The 22,294-nt window shown below is 45.1% G+C and overlaps 1 protein-coding gene across 5 annotated transcripts in view; it reads right to left on the bottom strand.

Moving 5' to 3' along the window:
• The window catches only part of CMKLR2 (chemerin chemokine-like receptor 2), a 40,567-nt gene that overhangs the window by 8,031 nt on the left and 10,242 nt on the right, over positions 1-22,294 (bottom strand). For 2 of the 5 annotated variants that reach the window (XM_050969614.1, XM_050969617.1), the window contains one exon: positions 15,884-16,022. The gene's annotated coding sequence lies outside the window, so the exon portion shown is untranslated. Of the gene's footprint in view, positions 1-545; positions 588-14,987; positions 15,029-15,883; positions 16,023-18,014; positions 18,136-22,294 lie in introns of those variants that run through there. The other 3 variants (XM_050969615.1, XM_050969616.1, XM_050969618.1) reach the window with 3 other exon arrangements.

The following is a 22,294-nucleotide window of genomic DNA, read 5'->3' as shown; positions in this document are numbered from 1 at the left end:
TGTTCAGGTTTTAAGGGAGCCACATTTATGTAATTAAATTCTACATCCCCTTGGGGTGTGGAATCTGTACAAATACCAGTACCACCCAGCTGAGTCATTTGTCAAAAAAAATGATATCATTGCAAGAAGAACATTATAAACATGAGCAGTACCCTTAACAGCTGGAATAAGAGTGAGTTTGAGCCAACAAGAGAACATTTTTTTAAAATCCTGAGATGACCCTTTATGTTTATTTTAAATGCCTTTACCTACATAACAAATAATACCTTAGATTAAACTGAAATAATTTTTAAAAAGTTAAAAGTAAAATTTGACCATCTATTGCTGGTTACATTCTGCATTTCAGTCGCCAAGCAGTTCAATTTCTGGTTCTCAAGTACTAGCACAAAGGAGCAATATTTGAGTTGCAAATGCCCCATGGAAATGTTTGAATCCAAACAACTTATTTAAAATTGAAGCTAAAAATAATACTGAAAGAGCATTTTAATATGAGTTTTTGTAATGCCTCTTAAAACTCCCAAATCTTAATTTGGAAACTAAATTACCTGGCAATGTCCCTTCTATGTTTAGATCTTCAGAGATGCTGCCTAACAGGAGAAAAGACATTTATCAAATATCTATGTATTTCTAGTGTGAACCAAAACACACCAAATAAAAGACCCCTGTAGAAAGAAGGCCTATTTTTGTGATGTGCAGTATTGTAAATGTGGTTTGACGAACTATAATTCCAAGGTTATGCTTTGCCCAAGTACCTCACCTCTAACTCCTTTCCTTACCCCAGTCTCCCGGAAGCAAAAGGTTTTTACAAGCTTGGGGTCCCTACCCAGCAAACGCACGTGAACTGTCTCATAAAGGCCATGTGCATTAAGAGTTTGCAGAGTTAGAACCTAGTTGTTGTTTTTTTAAGGAGAGTTGTGAGAAAAATACATAAAGTGCATCTGCTAATAGACTGATAGACAAACTGGGTGGTGAGGAGGGGAGAAGCAGGATTGTGGGTTGCCATTGCCACCTGTGGACAGCCCTTGATTCGACCATCAAGAATTGATGTAAAGAGCTGCACAGAGGAAGCCATTTACAGTGTGTGACAAGACTACTGGTCATACAAAATCTAGGACCATCTACTGGCACCTTAACTAGTTACATACACAGATCTAGAGTGCTCCTCTAACATGGTACACAGTGTGCTGTCTCCCTGCGAGGGCCCCCAAACAGAGCCAAGGGAAGCATCAAGAGCTAGACAGAGGCAGTGAAAACTGACAGGTCTATGAGAGAACCTATCTATAAAAAGAGGCGCAATAAAGATAGCAGGCCGCTGGACAGCGATTGTTGTTAGGGCTTTCTAGTCTGTGCATGTCCAGTTGCCAGAGTGGGGTAGGGGTGGGGCTTGGACACATTCAGATATGCAGGCTCACTCCCTGCTGGGCTTTGGGTTTCACAGAGCAGCAAGAGAGAGGAAAATCTCTCTCAATAAACAGGAAAATGTGGTTAGAAGTTTGGCCGATAGGACTTCAGGGATGGGTACAAGTTACAAAATTGCTTTTAATGCATTGAAACCAACCAAGTTTAAAAGATGATTATGTCTGTCAAAAGGCGTTTTAAACAGTAAACAAATCCTTTCTGCAAAGGGCAGGCAGAACACTTGCTCCTTTTGCTGTCCATTCATACTTTGAGGTCGCAAGCCCCTCCACAAACTGATTCCCTTTAATCTGGTTGCCTAACTAACTGTAGATATAGGTGCCTAACTTTAAGCAACCAAGTGTGAAAATGTTTAGTCTGTGTCTCTAAGTTTCCCTGTCTGTAAAAGAGAGAATAATAATTAAACTACCTCAGGAGCATTGTAAGCTTGTGCCTTGAGATCCTTGGACAGAAAGATCTAAAGAAATGCAAAGTATTAATAAATGTTTCTAGTACACAAGAGATTTTACCATGTGCCACAGACAGTGCTTTTCCTACACCTCTCCTCAGCTGATTCCAAGGCCAGATTCTCAACTGTTGTGTAAATCAGCAATGGCATAGCTCCATTGACTCAGTGTCTGGAGTTGCATTACTCTGTTACTTTCATAGTGTTACCCCCATTGAGCATCAATTATGTAGATAATCCATTTTTACATTTACTCATAGATTCCAAGGACAGAAGGGACCTTTGTGATAATCTAATCTGACCTCTGGTGTAGCACAGGCCATAGAACTCCCCCAAAACATTAAAATGGATCTTTTAGAAAAACATCCAATCTTGATTTTAAAATTGTCAGTGATGGAGAATGCACCATGACCCTTGGTAAATTGCTCCAGTGGTTAATCACTCTCACTCAAAATTTCCAGTCTGAATTTGTCTAGCTTGAATTTCCAGCCATTGGATTATGTTATACCGTTCTCTGCTAGACAGAAGATCTCATTATTCAAAATGTATTCACCATGTAGACACTTATAGACTGTAATAAGTCACCCCTTAACCTTCTCTTTGTTAAACTAAATAGACTATAAGGCAGATTTTCTCACCCTTTAATCATTCTCATGGCTCTTCTCTGAACTCTCTCCAATTTATCCACATCCATCTTGAACTGCTGATATCAGAACTGGACACAGTATTCCAGCAGCAGTCATACCAGTGCCAAATACAGAGGTAAAATAACCGCTCTACTCCTATTCAAAAATCCTCCGTTTATCCATCCCGGGATCACATTAGCCCTTTTGGCCTCAGCATCACACTGAGAGCTCATGTTCAGCATTATCCACCAGGTCATCTTTTGTTTTTATTTAAAAGTTTTCCTCTGTCACATGAAATATGGTTTTTGTAGTTATAAAATGGGACCTGGAATCTGGCCCTGTGGGTTCTATTCCTGGCTATGCCACAGATTTCCTGTTGGATCTGGGGGAGTTGCTTGACCTCTCTGTGTCTCAGTGTTGAAATCAGACTCAGGTTTTCAGTCTCAAATAGCAGATGACAAACAGACAGTCACAATTTCAGTTCATTTTGTACTGTGTGAAGTCTTCTTAAAGGATCAAAGTTCTCCTAAAACCAACAATGTTTGGGCCTTAGTGAATTATCCAGGTATCTTATTCTAAGAATTTGGGCTGCAACCATCTCCCAGATTTGGCTCTCATCACTTAAAATCAATAGATGTGGTCAAGTGAATGTGTGTTTGCAGTCTGTGTTGCTTAAAGATGAACATGACTATATGGGTGGCAAGTCCATTTATTCAGTTTTGTAAACCAAGGTCACTGCATTTGCTTGGGGAAGATTTAGCCAGTAAAGTTGATTGTAGAGGTCACAATGGTAGATCCTGTCACAAGAAAGTTGAAACTAGCAGAGCTGGCTGTTTCTCTGCTGTTAATTTTGTGACAAGAATTGTATTACTTCTAAATACTCTAAATACTAAATCTTCTACATACTCATGAAAGATCCTGGACAGGGCTTAAATTCTCACAGAGTATTTCCTGGAGCCCTGGGACTCGGGACTTCAGCCCCACAGGAGGCAAGCCAGGGGCTTGGGCTTCAGCCCTGAGGGTCTGAAAATATTTACCAGAGCTCCACTCCAGACAGCTCCACCTGAATTTAAGCAGTGGTCCTGGACATTTCAAATTCCACATGTGTGATCTGTGGTTAGAGGAGAATTTGCAGAAGTTCTTGGACTTGGGAGCCCTCGGCTACAGAGGCAAATCAGATCTTCAAAGCAACTAAAATTTTCAAAAGATTGCCTGATGCTTGTTGGCTATGACAGATCTCAGACAGATTTTGGCCTAGAAATCTGTTTCACTCAAGAGATGTCAATGCAAACTATTTCAGACTGTCTGAGAATTTGAAGTGCTTATTTAGGGAGTAATTCTCTTCCTCCAAAAAGGGAACATACCAAGTCCCCCACAAAGTTCTCCAAAGAGCAGACAGGCTGTGTACAGTTCATCAGAGATATTTATCTCCCTCAGGCTACTTAAAGGTAGGGGAACTTTGACAAAGGTTCACAAAGGCACCCATGGAGATTGTAAACCCCGCCAGGATTACTGCTGAGATTACAAACACCCACGCATGGACAGCTGTGCATGTTATCCGTAAACAAGAGCAAAACAAACATTTTGCATTTGGTTTCAAGTACTTAACTAAGAAAAAAATATTTCTTAGGAGGTGCATCCCTGGGTTTTAAGTAGCCGGGTTGGGACAGTGATTCAGCTTCCTTGGTTTCTGCATCGTGAGCCAGGTAGTCACTGCAGACACTATAAATAGCTAGAAAGCTCAGTTTGGCAAAAATGTTGCCATACATACAGAGAGGTACATAGAGCATCTCAGAGTCAAAAGAAGATATGAGAGATGGAGCAGACTCAGAGTTATCCTGATAAAGCTATTTGGAATTTGCATTTTCATCTAGTGATGTGGTGCCTCATTCTGATTTCACTTGCTCCAGTGTAAAGCAAGAATAATGACAGGTGTAACACAGTTATGTGCAGAACAGAATCAGGCCCACTACATTTGTCATGTGACTAGTAATCAAGATTACTGTTCTAGCCTATGCTAAATGACTGGCAATGATGTGATTGCATAGCCTGTAGTTGGACAACAAGAATGGGCTATGCAATGGACAAAATGGCTAAATAGAGTCCCTTACAGACATGGGTAAGTTGCAATCAATCATTCAGGCAAGCACATGTCTGAATGCTGGTAGCAGTCTCTTCATTACATCTTTCTGAGTGAAGGAGCATTCCACGCCCACGTGCAGCGTGTTATTTCCACATCTCCTAAATGCTGTTATGTCAAAAGGAGCTTTCTCTGAACAAGGCCAGGCATGCACTGTTACCTACATATCTGCCCTATTCAAAACACAAGCCTGTTTTGCCAGGCATCAAAAGTCAGGTCTAAGCTTTAAGAAGTTTGCCAGTATAGTTAGACCAGTGTAGCTTAAACTGACAATCCTCCCAGTATAGACACAACTTATTGGCAAAGTTTTACTGATTTAGCTTATACTAGTTCAGCAAGCAAAATACATATCACATATATTCCCCCTCTCCCCACCGAAAAAACCTGGCATTGCTATACTAGCAAAAGCTTCTAGTGCAGGCCTAACCTGAATGCAAGAAGTCATCTGACCACTTGTCACAGGGGAACAATGTATCTTTCCCATACTCAGGGAACTCAGAAATGACCACAGCCATAATTCTGACACTATCAGAAGTGATTTATCTTTACACAGGGTCCAAGCACTGAGACTTCCAGAAAATATAATAAAGCAGGAATTCTCCAAATCCATGGAATGATTGATGGTGGTTTGTGGAAGCTGGTTGGGTCTATGGTGTTGGCTACTCCTTGCTTACACATGTTAAAAAAATACACACTACTAACACTACTTTTGTACGTATGGAATTGCTGTAGTTGCTACAGGTATGTTATGGGATCAAGAATAATAGAAGTGGTTGGCTTGATTATGAACCGGAAGGGAGATGGTCATGAGACAATCTCCATTAAAGTGTAGCCTAATTGTGAATGCAGCATGAGAACCTTTACAACAGTATCTAAGAGTTTAGGGGGAAAGGGCCATTGCAATTTGAAATATAGCATTGTGCTTACAGTACATGCTACATGCCAGAACTAAGTACTTACATGCCCTATCTATAGGAGTTGAGCATCTCACAAGGGAAGTACATTATCCCCAAGGGAACTGAGGCACAGAGAGATTTCAGTGACTAGGTCATACAAGAAGCCCTATGGCAGAACCAGGAATTAAACCCAGAATGCCAGTCCAGTGCCCAAACATAAGACCATCCTCTCTTTTATAAACTTAAACACTAACTCCTCATTTGCAGTGGAAGGAGAGAATCACAACCTCTCTTGCCCTGAGAGGAGGTTACACTATATTGTAGCAAGCCCTGCCCTTCCCCCTCTTACTGTCCTTTATGGGGAAACTGGACCCACCTGGAAAGCAGCTGCAGTTTCTGGATGGTTTGCCAGCTCAGAGCCAGTAAGTGTATGATAGAGACACACAGCATGTGAATTCACATCCATACCATCTCAACAATAAATCCCATGCTCCAGGTGCAAGGTGTGCCACAGATTCAACTAATCCACTCACCATCTGACAAAGCCCAGCTGTGGAGTGCTAATGAACCTACTTAGATTACTGCACAGTGGCATGCACATGAATGATTATTTCAAACAGGTTGGGCATGTCTTCCATTCATCCTAGAGCCCCAGCAATCCCTTCCTTGGATCACAGCCACAATATCTACACTCCCTCCTGATGGAGCTACCTGCTGTTTAATTTTTTAGCACCTGAGCTACAAAATCAGGTAACTGCTGTGATGTCAATATTCTGATCAAGTGTGATGGACAGTGCAGGAAATGTTTTCCCATGACTCTAAGTGATGGGTGGGAGGCATATAGTCCTCTTGCTTTACAATTGGTTGGTGTCCAGCCATGAAATAGGATTTTGTTTTGTACTTATATAAGTATTACATTGCTTTGAGCAAAGTATCTTTTCTCGTGCTTATACCTGTTCAATGAACAGGTGCTTTCACATTACATAGATCTTTTTGCTATAGTGGGGAGCAGAAGGGGCGCATATCTAGGGTCCATGTATTGTACAAGGCCCCAGGACATCCATCAAGAACAGAGGTTTCTTTCATACTTTCTTTATCAATCATCATGTTCCAGGAGGGCTAGACATTTACTCAGCCCCCTAGCCTAGCATAGCACTGACAGCTTTCCCAGCCACTGAAAAGAAAAGATGGACTTGTGGTTAAAGTAGAGAACTAGGCACCAGAAAATCTAGGCCCTGTTCCTGGTTCTGCCACAGGCTTCCTTGGGTATTTCACTTTCCTTCTCACTTAGAGCTCAACTCTGCAGGGTACTGAACAATTCTAAAGATGGCAGTTCAGGATGCTGGCACCCTGCAGGCTAATAATTCTTCACCATCTCCCAGAGATTGTAGGAGGCTGAGTTCATTCACCTGGGATCCTTAGAAGGAAGGAGGGACAGGTGGCTAAAGTATTACATTGCAAACAGCTGCATTTGCTTGCTGTTCACTAATCACCACTGCTCCCCCTGCTTTTTCATCTGGCAGACTTCAGATGGCATACAGTGCCATGATCACAATTCTTTTAGGAGATTAATGTTTATAGAAGAGTACATAAAGGCACCAGCTGAGATCAGGGCTTCATTGTGTAAGGTTCTGTACATACACACAGTGAGACACAGTTCCTGCCCTGCTTATATTCTAAAGAGACCAGACTGATGAAGGATGGCAGTGGAGACAGAAGTGATCCCCAAGGTCAAACATGCAGGTCAGTGGCAGAGATGCAGATAGAATTTGTGCCCCCTGAATGCCAGTCTAGCGCCTACTAGATCACACTGGTTGAACTCAGGGTGAAACGTCTTAAGTATATTCAAGAAGCAGGGGCAACTTTTCTGAAAAATTCTAGGGGAGGCAAATCTGTGTTGTCATATAAAATATTATGTGATTATATTGTATCTTGCAAAAGTTGGGGAGGAAGGTGGAGCACAAAGACCTATGAAAAGTCTGGGGGTGGGAAACCAAGGCCGGAAGGGGGGAACTGCCCCCCTTGTCCCATAGCAAATGACACCCCTGTTAAGAAGGCTGGTGGCCCTCAATACTGGTGACTATTTAATATCTATTTACTGGGAAGTACAGGGGAGAAGAACAGGAGCGGGGTTTGGGAGGATGGTGAGGAAAGAACGTTTTGAAGGAAGGAGAGGAAAAGACGAGAGAAGTGAGGAGATAGCGAAGAGGGACAGGGCAAAATGTCAAAGGAGGTCTCCAACTATCTACTTCCTCTGTGTCCCCCTTAATCTTCCTGTGGTCCTAGTAGCCGGCCACAGATCATGTAAATTAAACAGTGAAAGCTCTTTTCCTCTCATCACAAAGTACATACACATGAATGAGCGAAGTAATTGAGAAGTGGGCAATAACCCAGTGCTCCAGCTCACACACCACTACTCCCTGCTCTCTCTGCGTATGCTGTCCAGGGGTGTTTTTCAGATGCCTTGAACGTCACTTGCCAGAGTTAACCTGCCCAAGGGAACAGAAAAGGAGTCCAAGCAAATAAATAAATAAGGGGAACAACTACTATAGTCTCTGGGACAACCAACCCACTCCATCCTTATGCAGGCAAAACCTCAATACTGTCAGGGGGAGTTTATATGTAAAACCTGAGCAAGGACCTCAGTATTAAAGGGCCTGCAATAATGAATCCATGAACATTCTGCCTGCTACTACAGCAGCACTCAATGGCTTCAGTCAAGCAAAAATATAAGAATTAATGATGTTATCCTTCTGTTCTACTGAAAGGCAAAATGCTCCTCTGGCCAAGGAACCTGGAGCAGATGAGTAGAAGCCGAGGTAGAAAAAGAGATGCAGAATATTTTCTGTGTGCTTCTCTATCACTTCTGCAGAAGTCTGTGGGTGAACCCTGAGAGTCTTGCACCAGAAGGGCAAGGATCTAGCCACATCTACCAGTGCAGGAGGAACAGCCAGAGAGACTAAAAATTGGTGGTTGGGAATAACGTGTTTGGCAGGAGCTGAATGAGTTGGCAGATGAGTGCTGCAGAAGAGAGGGAGGGGGAAGCAGGTTCAGAGAGAAGCCAAAGGCAGACAAAGAAGGAAAGGTGCTGACTCTGTGGGGAATGAGCTATGAGAGAGTTGCAACCCTTTTGGACGCATTGCTGCTGACAGAGATGGCAGAGAGATACAATGCCTGACCTCTCTGGATTTACCTGGAACTGAGTCAACTTTGCAAGCCTAAGCTGCAGCAACTGGTGTCATCGGTATCCTTTTGATCCCCATCGCTGGAGAAAAGTTACATCTGAGTTAGAGCTGGTCATTTTTTTCGAAGGATCTTAGTGTGGTAAAGCCTCCATATGCCAGTCTGGTGGTGGTAAGGGGCTGTATTGGAGCTGTAACTAGACAGGAGAGAATTCTCCCAGTTACAGGAGCATCCTAGGGCTGATGTGGGATCTTATGCTTCCTGCCACCCTGCACGTGCCCCAGCAAAGGGGGCATGCTGGGGTCAGGGCTGAGGGTATTTAGTTACAGGAATGGAGTAATAGCTCTTTAAAGTAGTTTGAGCCCTCTAGTGACCCTCACTGTCTTCTGTTGCAGAAGTCACCAAAGCTGTGTCAGAGCATAGGGTTGTCAGCTGTCCAGGTTTTCCAACAACTGCCCCTTTTTATGAGGTAGCTGTCCTGGAATATCTGCAAGGATGTTCAAATATGCACTGCCAGCTGTCCAGTTTTATGGACTCAGAATCATCCCACATGTCCTGTTTTTTGTACCTCAGATGTGGCAACTGTAACAGCAGTGTATATATGAAGTTAGGCCTGTTATGTAGTCAGTAAACACTGCTCCAGTGTGGTTCTTTCATATTGCATTTGCTGTGTTGCAGGATGCCGGAGGAGAAGGCCTTGCCTTCCACCCTCTTCTCCCTTTAGTACAGAGCATAGGGGCAGCTATAATGTAGCCCTGCACTCTTGTGAATTTGTTAGCTTCTGAGTGACTGGATTTAAAACAAAATGCTCTTGGAGCCAGTGAGTGAAAGTCAGCCAGGTATCTGTTCATTAGAATGAGAAACACACAGCTAAGCTGTTGGCACAGATTCCGTATTGTGTAATGAATAAATAGGCCTCTACCAAGAGCAGTACACAGAATACGTTAGCATTGTCTGGAGGTGTAGAACAGCCCCATTTTTTAGGTGAAAACAAGAGTAATAATTGATCTAGAAATCCAGGTGGAAAATTTGTTGGCATAGTCAGAAGGGAATGCGTAAAGACACAAGATTTTATTATTAGCAAGGACAATTATAACTTCAACTCTTTGAATCAAGCTAGCTAGCTGAAATATGAGCTTCCTAAAATAGTAGTTAATAGCATCCCAGAAATTATTCATTAGCTTGTCAGATCAGAAGCAACAGTGCAGAGTAAAAAGGAGAATCTATACTAGTCAGCATCTTAGTCACGAAGATTATCATTAGTGATTAAAAGCCCCCAGCAGTTCTAGAATTGGGAGGAAAAATATGGCAAGAACCTGACTAACCTCAGTAGCCCACCTATATGCATCCAGGTACAGAATTCAGCCTCTCAGGACCAAATTCTCTCTGCTGCTGTGCCAAACTTGAAGAGGAGGAAGGAAGGAATCCTATCCTATGTCTCAGGCCAAAGAGTGACACTAGAACCCACTCCATGCTGGTTATAGAAGCCTCAAAGCTACAGTAACCGGTGCTTAAAGGGGTCTGAAAAAGGTGTGTGCGGGATGACAGACAGGGACTCTCTCAACCTCAGAGTAGCAGCTTTAGTAAGACAATGCTTAAAGTACACTCCTCATTAGGGTCTTTAACCCATTGCAAGCACTTCCCTTCCCCTACTTCAAGCACTGTGTAATAGTGTGGCCACCACCAGAGCATTCCCATGAGGCCAGGGTGCCTCTGCAGTGCGCTGCACCTGATTCTTCAGGGCTCCAGAGACTATATGGGGTTTGTTTTTCTCCTTCAATCACAGCTCGTTTGAGGGTCTGGTTTTCTTTATTTACAAAGCTCGAAAAAAATGCAAACAAAAAAGGCATTTCTCTAATCACTCCCACAGTCCCCAGGAATCTGCAGTCCCCCTCTCACCCCAACTGCTTCATTTCTTGTAAGGAATCAGCTGCCTGAGGGTCCTTTGCTGCACCACGTGTCTCTGGTTGAGCAAGCCAGCTCTAGTTCTTCAAGTCAGGCAGGCTCTCTCCCTCCCTTTGCTCTCACATACTCCTCACCACTCTGAGTGGCCTGACAGTGACAGAGCACTCACTGCATGGCTCGCCATCTTTGTCTGTCCTGGATAGAAGGTCTGCAGTCAGGTTGTTCTTGCCAGGACAATGCTGTCCAGGAAAACAAAAGGGCAGGGCACCAATGGGTAACCAGGCATTTGAATCTCTCATCATCTGGAGCCATCAGAGCACCGTTTGGTCAGTGACAAGGAAAAAGGGAGTCCAATGCAGATAGTAATGCCTGGCTTCACTGCCCAGCATTCCTTCTGGATGACCAATACCGCTTTTCACAGTCCAGGAGTTTCCTACTCCTACAGGATAGGATGTTCCTGATTGTGGAACTTCTAGGACAATACTACTCCCAGGACCCAGGGTGATTCTATCTGGATGGAAACCAGGAAGGGTCTTATGGCATCCCTTGCTGGCAGGTTTGAGGTCTTACCCTATCTGTCAAAGTGACACCCTAGATAGTCACACTCCATCATAGGGACACCCTTACTGCCTATGTCCCAGCTGCCTAAAGCAATAACATATTTTCGTCCCTTCTTGAATGGTCAACAAAGGCCTGATTGGATCCTGGGGTCTCAAAGCACCTCTGACGGGAGATCTCCAGGAAGGTAGAGGCTCTCTTCCTTGATTGGGCCCAATACCAAGGATACCTCCTAATTTCTAGGGTGCCGAAAACTGGAGCAGTGCCAACAACCCTTGAGTTACTATGAGCCGAGGGAAGGTTAAGAGGAATTATCCTAATGTCTGAAGCCTCCGCCTCTAGAAACCTCTCTGTTGTTTCTACAGCCTCTGGCATGGTTAGTGGGCAGAACTGACAAACCTAGGCTTATACTGCTATGGGGAGAATTTTTAAATGTTGTTCCAAAACAATGCTATCCATCAGGTCACCCATGGTCTTGGTTTCAGGGGTCAGCCAGCAAGTGGCCAAGTTGCAGAGCCGTTGGGTGACAGCTCCCTTTTAGAAATGGTTCCTCATGAAACTTTCTGTAATATATTTCTGGAATGAGTCCAAGCTAATCCGATATGGCCACCTTCAAAGTAAAGTACTCAGGGCCCTGGAAGTAGCTTAGGCCTCCCCTAGGGTGACAAGGTATCTGTTTTTCGACTGGAACACCTGGTTGAAAAAGGACATTGGCGACTCCGGTCAGCACCATCAACTGGGCCATTAAAAGTCCGGTCAGCGGTGCTTCAGAGCTAAGGCAGGCTAGTCCCTACCTGTCCTGGCTCTGCGCTGCACCCCAGAAGCAGCCAGCAGGTCTTGCTCCTAGGCAGGAGTAGGGGAGGCTATGGGACTCCGCACGCTGCCCCCACCCTGAGCACTGGCTCTGCACTCCCATTGGCCAGGAATTGCAGCCAATAGGAGCTGCGGGAGCGGTGCCTGAGGGTGAGAGCAGTGTGCAGAGCTGGCTGCCATGCCTCTGCCTAGGAGCTGGACCTGCTGGCTATTTCCAGGATGCAGCATGGAGTCAGGACAGGCAGGAAGCCTCCTTTAGCCCCCCAGCTGCACTGCTGACCAGGAGCCACCAGAGGCAGAGCTATGCCTTGGGTACAGTGAATTGGGGCAACTGCCCTGGGCCCTGCACTTTGGGGAGGGGACGGGGAGGTGAGGTGGGTGGGCGAGCAGGTTGAGGAGGTGAATGGGGAGGTGAGTGGCAGGCAGGTGGGGCGAGGAGGAGTTCCCCCCAACAGAACCTCCCCCTCCCCCCCAGCACCTCCTACCCACCGGCAGGCCCCACTGATCAGCACCTTCCATTCCCTCTCAGCGTCAATCCCGGATCAGATGTTTTGCGACGTCAGGAGGCACTGGGGGAGAGGGCAGAGGAGTGAGGGTGCAGTGTGCTCAGGGACGGATGCAGAACTGGGTGGGAAGGGGTGGGAAGAGGCAGGTTGGGAGCAGGAAGAAGCATGGTGGGGTGGGGCCTTGGGGGAAGGGGTGGAGTGGGGGTGGGGCCTGGGCGGGGCCAGAGGGGGGAGCACCCCCCTGGCAGATTAGAAACTTGGCTCCTATGTCCTGGGCCCGGCACCCCCCTAGGGACAGTCCTGGCCATAGGTAAGCCCGTGCCCCAACCACCAGCTTGGAGCCCTCTTCTGCACCCAAGCCCCTCATCCCTGGCCCCAACCAAGAACCCGCATTCCCAGACAGAACCCTCACCCTCTCTCACTCTAACCCCTGCCTCAACCTGCAGCCTTCTCCCATACCCTGAATCCTTCATTTCTGGCTCCACCCTAGAGCCCTCATCCCCTCCTGCATCTCAACCCACTTCCCCAGCCCAGTGAAAGTGAGGGAGGGTCGGGGAGAGCATCAAGTGAGCCACCGAGGGAGGGGGAAATGTAGTGAGCGGGGGTAGGAACTCTGGGAAAGGGCGGGGAGGGGCTAGGGTGTTCGGTTTTGTGCGATTAGAAAGTTGGCAACCCTAGCCTCCCCATATAGCTAAAGGGTGAGTGGGGGCGGGGGTTCCTCTCCCAGCCAGTGGTGGCTGTCACCTGCTCAGCTGTCAGGAAAGCTGCCGGGTCAGTAGAGTTAGCTTGGTTAGGGTGGGTCCTAGGAGAGCGTCAGCAGGGAACACCCTTGTAGGAGCACCCAGCAAACCTATCACAAGCAGCCTGGCCACCTTGGCCTGGAACAGCCAATTCTGTTCCTGTTCAGCCAGTTAGGCCTCCTGCGTGTGCTGCTGGGTAGTTAGTAAGGCTTCCTGGAGTGGATGATTTTGCTCCTTCTCTGCCTGTTGCTGCTGTATCATTAATCACAAGACTTCCTCCAGGGCCCCTCTTGGAGAAGGGAACGCTAAGGGTCCTTGCTCAGGTGCCAGGTGTATTGTGGTGGCCACAACCTGAGTGCCCCTTTATGTCCAGGGGAGCCTCTGCAGTGCCCCACCTCTGTTTTCTTCTTCTTCAGGGCTCCTTAAGCAAACCCCACACAGTTTTTCTCCTTTCAATCACAGGCCTTCTTTAGTGTCTGGTTTTGTTTATTCACAAAGCTCCAAAATATCAACCCAACAAAAAAATAATTTCTCCAATCACTCACAGAATTCCAAGAAATTTGTCCCAATCTGTATCTGGCACTAGCTGCCCTGCTCAAGCTGACTCCCTTGGACCTTCTCCCAGTCAGTCCCTTTCCCTGCAGAATTCCTTCAACTCTTTTGTAATGAATGAGCTCCTAGAGCAGTGGTCTCCAAACTTTGAGGGTTGCGTCCCCCTTACCCCATCCAGTGCCCCATTCCGGAGCTGGAATGGACAGGGTAAGGGTCCCAAGGCTGGGAGTGGGGCTGGGGCTGGGCCTGGGCCGGGAACGGGCCCAGGAGCGAAGCCCTGGGTGGGGGCCGAGGCTCAGGGTGGGACTGGAAGAAGAACCATGGCTGCGCTGTGGTGGGGACCAGCAGCCAGGGTAGTGCCTGGGTGCAGAGCTGGGAGTGGGACTGGAGCAGAGATGGGGACAGAGTGGGGCTGGCCTGGGCACTGCTGCTTCACCCAAAAATGTTTCTCAGCACCCTGTAGGGGGGCATGCCTCACAGTTTGGGGACCACAGTCCTAGAGGTTTCTTCCCTGCACCAGGTGTCTCCGGTTGGCTCATTTAGTAAGCCTGGTCCAGGCTTCAAATCTCCGGCAGGCAGCTCCCTCACTCCCTGTTCTCTCTCACATGCTGACAGTAACATTGATAGGAGCCGTGCCCTGTCTGCCCTTTCCTGGCTTACGTGGAGGAGGGAGAATTAGGTAGAGTTTTACAGTTGTGTAGATAGATTTAGAGCAGGTTATGAGAGGCTTGCACTTGCTATTCCAAGGTAGGTGAAACAATAATGAAATTTGCTAATCAAAGTAGTTTAAATCCTGAGCAAATGATTAAATATTTACAATGGTCCAGGTATACTTAATCCTACCTCAGTGCAGGGGAGATGACTAGATGACCTCTCAAGGTGCATTCTATTCCTACATTTCTGTGAATTCTCAAGACTTCATTTAGCAAGGTATGTAAGCATGTGCATAAATTAAAGCATGAGCAACCTCATTGAACCTAAGGGCTGAGTCTAGCTTTCAGGATTTGACCTATGGAGTTTAGACAATGTTCTACAGTTTTCCCAATTTGGTGTGTCCATTTTCTTCCTTTAGCCTCATGATCTCTCTCTCTCTCTCTTCTCCTCTAAAAGATGTAAACTATCGTAATAATTTAAAAAAAATATTCAACAATATAACTTCTTTTTATTTAAAAAATAAATTCTCTTGTACAGAGTTTATAAAACTTACTGTTTCCTTTGTTTACATGGTTAGTTCAGAGATTCAGGATTCTGGAAGGAGTTTAAGTTAAATACAATTGATTTTGTGAAATTTTTGTTTTTATTAGATTTCATTTAGAAAAGCTACACCTGACAATTCTGTGGTTATTGCAAATATAGAACTGAATCCTATCCTGTACTACTGTATAATGACACTAATAGGCACAAGTCTACTTTGTCCTCCACTGTCTGCTACCCCGATACACACACTTTCTTGGTCACTTCACCAGAGCAGGACAAGACTTTGCTCATTACGAATTACTTCTCAGTTCTGATTTATGGAATGATCGTATTAATCGATTATCTGAGCTCATGAGGATTCTTGATTTCTTTTCTAGAATTACCTCTTCAATAAGGCTTGGGATCAGGCTCATACTGTCAGTGGAGAGATTCTGTTCACTTCAGGGAGCTTTGGGTCAGACCCCATATGCTTATTTCCAGTGAGACTGGAATTGGTTTAGAGATATAGCAAATTTGTGCAATTCCTAAACAATTCTAACTCTTAAAGTCAAAACACAAAGCACCCAGAGAGAGAGAGACGGAGAGACGGAGAGACTGATTCTGATTCCTTACATTAAGGTTACATTGCACCACTCTGGGACCATAAATGGGACTTAAAGTGGGTGTAAAAGCACTTTAGTAGAAAGCTATAAAAATGTAACTCATTCCCACTTTCAGATTCCTTGATGCTGCCAGAGTAGTGGAAAGCTAGCCTTAGTATAAATGAGAATCAAGCCCTTTCTTCAGAGAAACGCTTTTAGTCAGCGGGTGTTCTCTCATATTGCTTGTTTGTCTTCAGGAATTATATTGCTGGAAAACTCAGTAGCTCAAGACAGTTAAAATAAACAAACAGAAAAATCCACATACCAATTTGCTTCTGTTGGAAGAAAAGAGCTCTGTAGTGGATGTAACCTCCACAGCTGAAGGAAGACTGAAGTGTAGTGTTCAGAGTGACTTCCTTATGTTTCTAGCTGCTTCCCTTAGCTATCACCTCCTTCTAACGACACTGTGGAATGGAATAACAGTGTTTAGCAAAAACAAAAACAATGAGGAGTACTAGTGGCACCTTAGGGACTAACAAATTAATTTGGGCATAATCTTTCGTGAGCTAAGCTTTCGTGTTCAGCAAGAGGAAATTGGGAAACATTTCCAGATTTCTGGACTTGTTTAAAAACACTGGCTGTCTTCATAAACCCAGCATCCCACCAAAAATAAATTCTAACCATATGAATGAATCACTTTAGGTCACTGTCTGCAGGGAAGCAGAGGGAGTTGCTGTTGAATAGAAATAGTTGCATGTGTATCATTCATAAGGGAATGATAAGTAACACATGCTGCTTTCTGATATGCAATGGACGGATTGCACATTACGTCTCTGGCGTGCATTTTGGTTCATAGAAAGTAATATTAAATGAGCAGAAAAGCATTTAAGAACTCAAAGGAAATGTTTTCCAGCACTACAGTGAGGTTAAATCATAGATTCTAGTTATTTACTGAAAATAGATTTTTTTTTCCTTGTGTCTGAGATGCATGAAGCCGACAGATACCATGGGTCAAATCCTCAACTGGTAGACAGCATGTTCTAGTGGATAGACCACCAGGAAGGGACTCGGGTGAACTAGGTTCTTTTCCTGGCTCTGTCACTGGCCTGCTGGGAGGCTTTGGGCAAATCACTTCACCTCTCTGTGCCTTAGTTTCCCCATCAGTAAAATAGGCAAAATTATACTGAGCTTCTTTGTAAAGCACTTTAAGATCTACTGATGAAAAGTGCTGGGTTTTATAAGAGCGAGGTGGCATTATTAAAAGTCAGTGTGCAATCCCAATTGACACTAGCTGAGGACCAGGCCCCCTACTGTTACACAAAAACACCCAAACACAACTCACCCCCAGACGCTTCCTGTTAATATTAGAATTAATACTGGGACACATCTTGAAACCCTTATTTATTGCTTAATCACTCTTTACTCAGGCAAAACTCCCATGGGGTCATGGGAATTCTACTTGACAATTAATGAATAAGAAATAAGGACTTCAGGATTTGGCTCCATTAGTTGCACCCTCTGTGTCATTGAAACATTTCCTCCTTTCTCTGTGAAGTCAACGATAGACGTACCTTGTAGATGTGCCTCCTTTAATAGGCATTCTTTTATTCTGGAAGTGTTTTGAATGGGAAAATATAGGTCTAGTTGTGTAGCAGATTTCTTCAGTATTCTGCTTGGAGTGGCACATAGCTTGTCTGCAGGGTACAATGCCAGATTTGGGTTGTCATGGTATAAACCCCAACTCTGAACCTTAGTGTCCAAAAGATGGGGTACCAGCTTGAATTCCTCTAAGCTTAATTACCAGCTTAGAACCTGTAGCGCTGCCACCAACCAGGAATTCCAGTGCCTGGTACACTCTGGTCCCCCCAAAACCTTGCCCGGGGACCCCCAAGACCCAGATCCTCTGGATCTTAACACAAGGAAAGTAAACTCTTTCCCCCACCATTGCCTCTCCCCGGCTTCCCCTCCTTGGGTTACCCTGGAAGATCACTGTGATTCAAACGCCTTGAATCTAAAAACAGAGAGGAAAATTCACCTTACCCCCTCCTTCTCTCTCCCACTCCCAGACTCTCCCTGAGAGAGAAAATAATCCTAACACAGAGAGAAAATTAACCTTTCTCTCCCCTTTCCCTCCTTTCTCCCCACCAATTCCCTGGTGGATCCAGACCCAGTTCCCTGGGGTCTCACCAGAATAAAAAAACAATCAGGTTTTTAAACAAGAAAAGGTTTTAATTAAAGAAAGAAAAAACAGTAAAAATTATTTGTAAATTTAAGATGGAATATGTTACAGGGTCTTTCAGCTATAGACACTGGGAATACCCTCCCAGCCTAAGTATACAAGTACAAATTAAAATCCTTCCAGCCAAATACAAATTTGAACTCCTTCCAGCCAAATACACATTTGCAAATAAAGAAAACAAACATAAGCCTAACTCGCCTTATCACCAAGTACTTACTATTTTGAATCTATAAGAACCTGTATCACGGAAATTGGAGAGAAACCTGGTTGCACGTCTGGTCACTCTCAGAACCCAGAGAGAACAACCACCAAAATCTAACAGCGCACACAAAAACTTTCCTCCCTCAAGATTTGAAAATATCCTGTCCCCTGATTGGTCCTCTGGTCAGGTGACAGCCAGGCTCATTGATCTTGTTAACCCTTTACAGGCAAAAGAGATATGAAGTACTTCTGTTCTATTAACTCTTACTTATCTGTTTATGATATGGGTATTGTAAGGCAGATAGTTCAAGGCCCAGATTCTTGGTCCTGCTCCAATTCCCTCTGTGCTGCTTCAGCAGTGCAAATGGGGACTTAAAGTTGCCTTAATGAGACAACTGAAGAGTCTCCCATTATAAGGGAAACCTTGGCTGGTGCAAAGCCAGTGTTGTCAGTGTGGGATGCATTCTGGGGTATGTCAGAGTGCAATACTGTTTCAGTCAGCATAAATCAGAGCAGCTATGTGACTGCTCTAGTCAAGGTGGATAAAAACTGATTTTAAAAAAATATATTTAAATTGGAGTTTTAAAAAAACAAATCTATTTAAAATTAATTTTGGAATAGATAACCTATACTAAGGCCTAAATTAATAATCTATTAACATAATTTAAACTAAAATTTAAAAATATTAAATGGTACTTGTTTTCAGCCTTCTATAACTTCCATTGACTTCAGCTGAAATCTCAAGAGCCCAGTGAATATAGGACTGGGCCCCAAGGCTTTACTTGTGTTTTATTTCCTTTCTGCGCCCAGACCTAGCGAGAAAGGCATGGTGAATCTGTACTATTTGGGCATTTCATTATGGTTTCATGCAATTTATTAACTGCTCCTAGCATTTTTACTGTGTGACTATTGGATACTGTTATAACAGTGTAAAACACAGTTAATGAAAAGCCTCATTCTTCATTTGCTTGCTTGTCCTCTTCTCTTACTGCTGGGAAATTCTTTTACTTTGCCATGTCATTTGTGTTTCTTTGGTGAAGCAGGGTCAGTTAATGAGGCTTTGGGGCTTTTAGTATACATAATAGTAAGAGTGGCATTATGCCAGGGCTATTTTGATCAATTAAATGCATTCATGAGCAACACAACTCATGGAAATTCTTTGGAAGGGAGAGAAATACTTTGGGTTGTATGTGATGAGGAAAAGACAAAGGGGATATTTTTCATGCAAATTACAGATCCTGGGCTGTTCCATAGTGAATAAGATGGTTATATTGAAAAGCAAATGAGTTATAATGGCACCATCAATGCTTTGGTTTAAAAAAAAGAATTCATTTTATTTATTACACATTTCAAAATAAAATGCAAAACAGAAGACATATGGGAGCTAAGATGCATGGAGAAACAACCTTTCTGAAGGAAATACTTAAAGTACAGATTATAGTTGAGAAGTCGGGTAAAATGGTTCCTTATCAGGATTACTAACTATTCTCAGGTAGTCCTAACAATTTTTTCCCATTGTGGGGGTTACTGATTTTAGGGAAATGTTTATTCTTATTTGCAAAAACTCAAATAATATTTTCTAAATTAAAGCATACCAGCTGCCAAATTCGATGGAGATGAATTCAATTCAGTTGTACCAGGAATGGATTTGGTCCAATTAATTTAAATCTAAATTTTTATCTCTATGAACTGAACCTTTTTAAAAATATTCTTCATTTTTGCGGGGCTAATTTTAGCCATGCAAGACAATAGAACAATTTTTAAAATCTCTATATTACTTTATGACTCCTGCAATGTCTGTTCTGCTGTCCTAAGAATTTGGATGCTGGTTCATTGACTAATATCCACCCTGGAAAGGTAGACTTTAACTATCTGATAACCTGGAAAAGGATAATATCCTCTTTCTGAGAAATGAAGCAAATTACTACTTCAGGTCAACTCTCTGAATAAAGCAGTCAGATTTAATAGTGCCTAATTCAGACATGGGCAAACTATGGCCCGTGGGCCACATCCAGCCCATGGAACTGTCCTGCCTGGCCCCTGAGCTCCCGGCTGGGGAGCCTAGTCCCTGGCCCCTCCCCCACTATCTCCCCTCCCCCGCAGCCATGCCGCCGTGCAGGCCGCGCTCTGGCCCGCCACTCCCGCTGGGCAGAGTGGGGAGCACAGCTGGCTCTGGCCGGGTGTCGCAGCCACAAGCTCCTGCTCCTGGTAGAGGGGCGGGGAGTGGGGAGGGTTGTGTAAGGGAGCGGGAGATCCTGGGGGGCAGTCAGGGAGGAAGGGACAGTTGGATGGTGCGGAGGTTCTGGTGGGGAGGTCAGGGGATGGGGAACAGGGAGGGTTGGGAGTGGGAGTCCCAGGTGGCCTGTCAGGGGGCAGGGATATGGGTTGGGAGGGCAGTCAGGGAACAGGGGGGGTTGGGTAAGGGAGTAGGATCCCGGGGGGCATTTGGGGTGGTGGGTCCTGGGAGGAGGTGGTCAGAGGATGAGAAACAGAGGGCAGTTGAAAAGGGGGTGGGAGTCCCAGGGGGGCTGTCTGGGGGTAGGGGTGTGGATAGGGGGTAGGGGTCCTGGGAAGGGGTAGTCAGGGGACAAGGAGCGGGGGGGGGGTTGGATGGGTTGCAGGTTCTGAGGGGGGGCAGTCAGGAGGCGGGAAGTGGGAGGAGGTGGATAGGGAATGGGGGCCAGGCTATTTGAGGAGGCATAGCCTTCCCTACCCGGCCCTCCATACAGTTGTGCAACCTTGATGTGGCCCTTGGGCCAAAAAGTTTGCCCATCCCTAGCTTAACTGTCCTTTATGTCCTACTCAGCAACTATACGAGTGACACCATCTTTGGCATAGTCCAATGATACATTTAATCTAAAACATCTGCTTAATGGAATGTTAAGGGTCATTTGGGCAGGTCCACTCCCTTCCACCCACTTCAGTATTAGAATTATGGGTCTTTTTAAATCTAATACATTGGAGAAGCTACAATTAACTCTGTAGATGATAAAAGTTGATGTTTCAGATCAAACACACACACTTACAAATAAAGTACTATCCGTACACATGCCCTCTGATAGTTTGGTGGGATTTTTCAAACAGTCTAGGTATTTAGCCTCATGTTTGTACAGTACCTAACATAATGGGGTCCATGATTAGCGCTTTGTTGTAATAATGGGGGTCTAACAAGCCTACCCCAACATAAGCTCAACAGTGGGAAAGCAAATAAAAGTTTATAAAATTTTCCAGTCAGCTATAACAATAAATGTTGATAAGGGGAAAGTACAAAAGGGAGACAAACAGACTGAATCAGTCCAACACAGTCCTTGAGTTATAGTAGTAGGCCTTCTTCTTGTTTGAAATTATGCTCGTAAAAAAGAGAAGTGTGAGACCAGAAATCAATCGATCAAAATTGGTGTGTCAAAAATTAGGCCTAATTGTTGAACACAGTAATGAAAAGATGGACTATTCCACCCATCACTCCCTTTTTAGGGTCCTTAAAAAACAGGCTTTGGGGGCATAGAGCTGGAGCACCCATGGAGAAAAATTAGCGGGTTCTTAGCACCAACCAGCAGCCAAGCTCCTCCATCTCTCTGCCCCCCAGCATATCTCCCCCACAGGTGGCCCCAATGATCACTCCTCCTCCTCCCTCCCAGTACCTCCCACCTGCCGCGAACAGCTCTTTTGCGGTGTGCAGGTCAGCTCCTGGAGGGAGAGGGAGGAGCGGGGATGGGGCACACTCAAGGGATGAGGCGGAAAGAGGTGGGGAAAGGCAGGGTGGGGATACAGCAGGTAGGGTAGGGTTCTGTGGCCTGCTTTGTGCAGGAGGTCAGACTAGATGATCACATTGGTCCCTTCTGACCTTAAAGTCTATGAGTCTGAGCAGGGGTGGGACGAAGTGGGGCAGAGGTGAGATCTTGGAGGAAGGGGTGGAGTGGGGGCCAGGATTGGGAAGAGGCGGGGCAGGGGTGGGGGGTTGGGACCTAGGGTGGAGGTGCAGGGGATCGAGCACTCCCGGCATAAAGGAAAAGTTGGCACCTATGTTCAGAAGAAGATCAAACGCTGGCTGGCTGGAACACAGGTGGACTAAAGAGGAGTAAGCTTCACCATCACGGCTGCCAGCCCCACCAGCTCCTGGGACCCCACGATCAACTGTGACACCATTGGACCTTTGTTGTTCTGATCCTGAGACATGTCCTGACCAGACCAGGCCAGAAGGAGGAACCCAGATGAAATCACCACCTCCACTAGATCCAGCTAAATCCCAACACCATCTAGGATATGAGACCTTGTCACACACACCCTTCCCAGGCG

This window comes from Gopherus flavomarginatus, chromosome 10 (assembly GCF_025201925.1).
Source record: "Gopherus flavomarginatus isolate rGopFla2 chromosome 10, rGopFla2.mat.asm, whole genome shotgun sequence".
Taxonomy (NCBI): domain Eukaryota; kingdom Metazoa; phylum Chordata; order Testudines; family Testudinidae; genus Gopherus; species Gopherus flavomarginatus.
The sequence above is the reverse complement of the archived record's forward strand: the minus strand, read 5'-3'. Positions and strand labels throughout refer to the sequence as shown.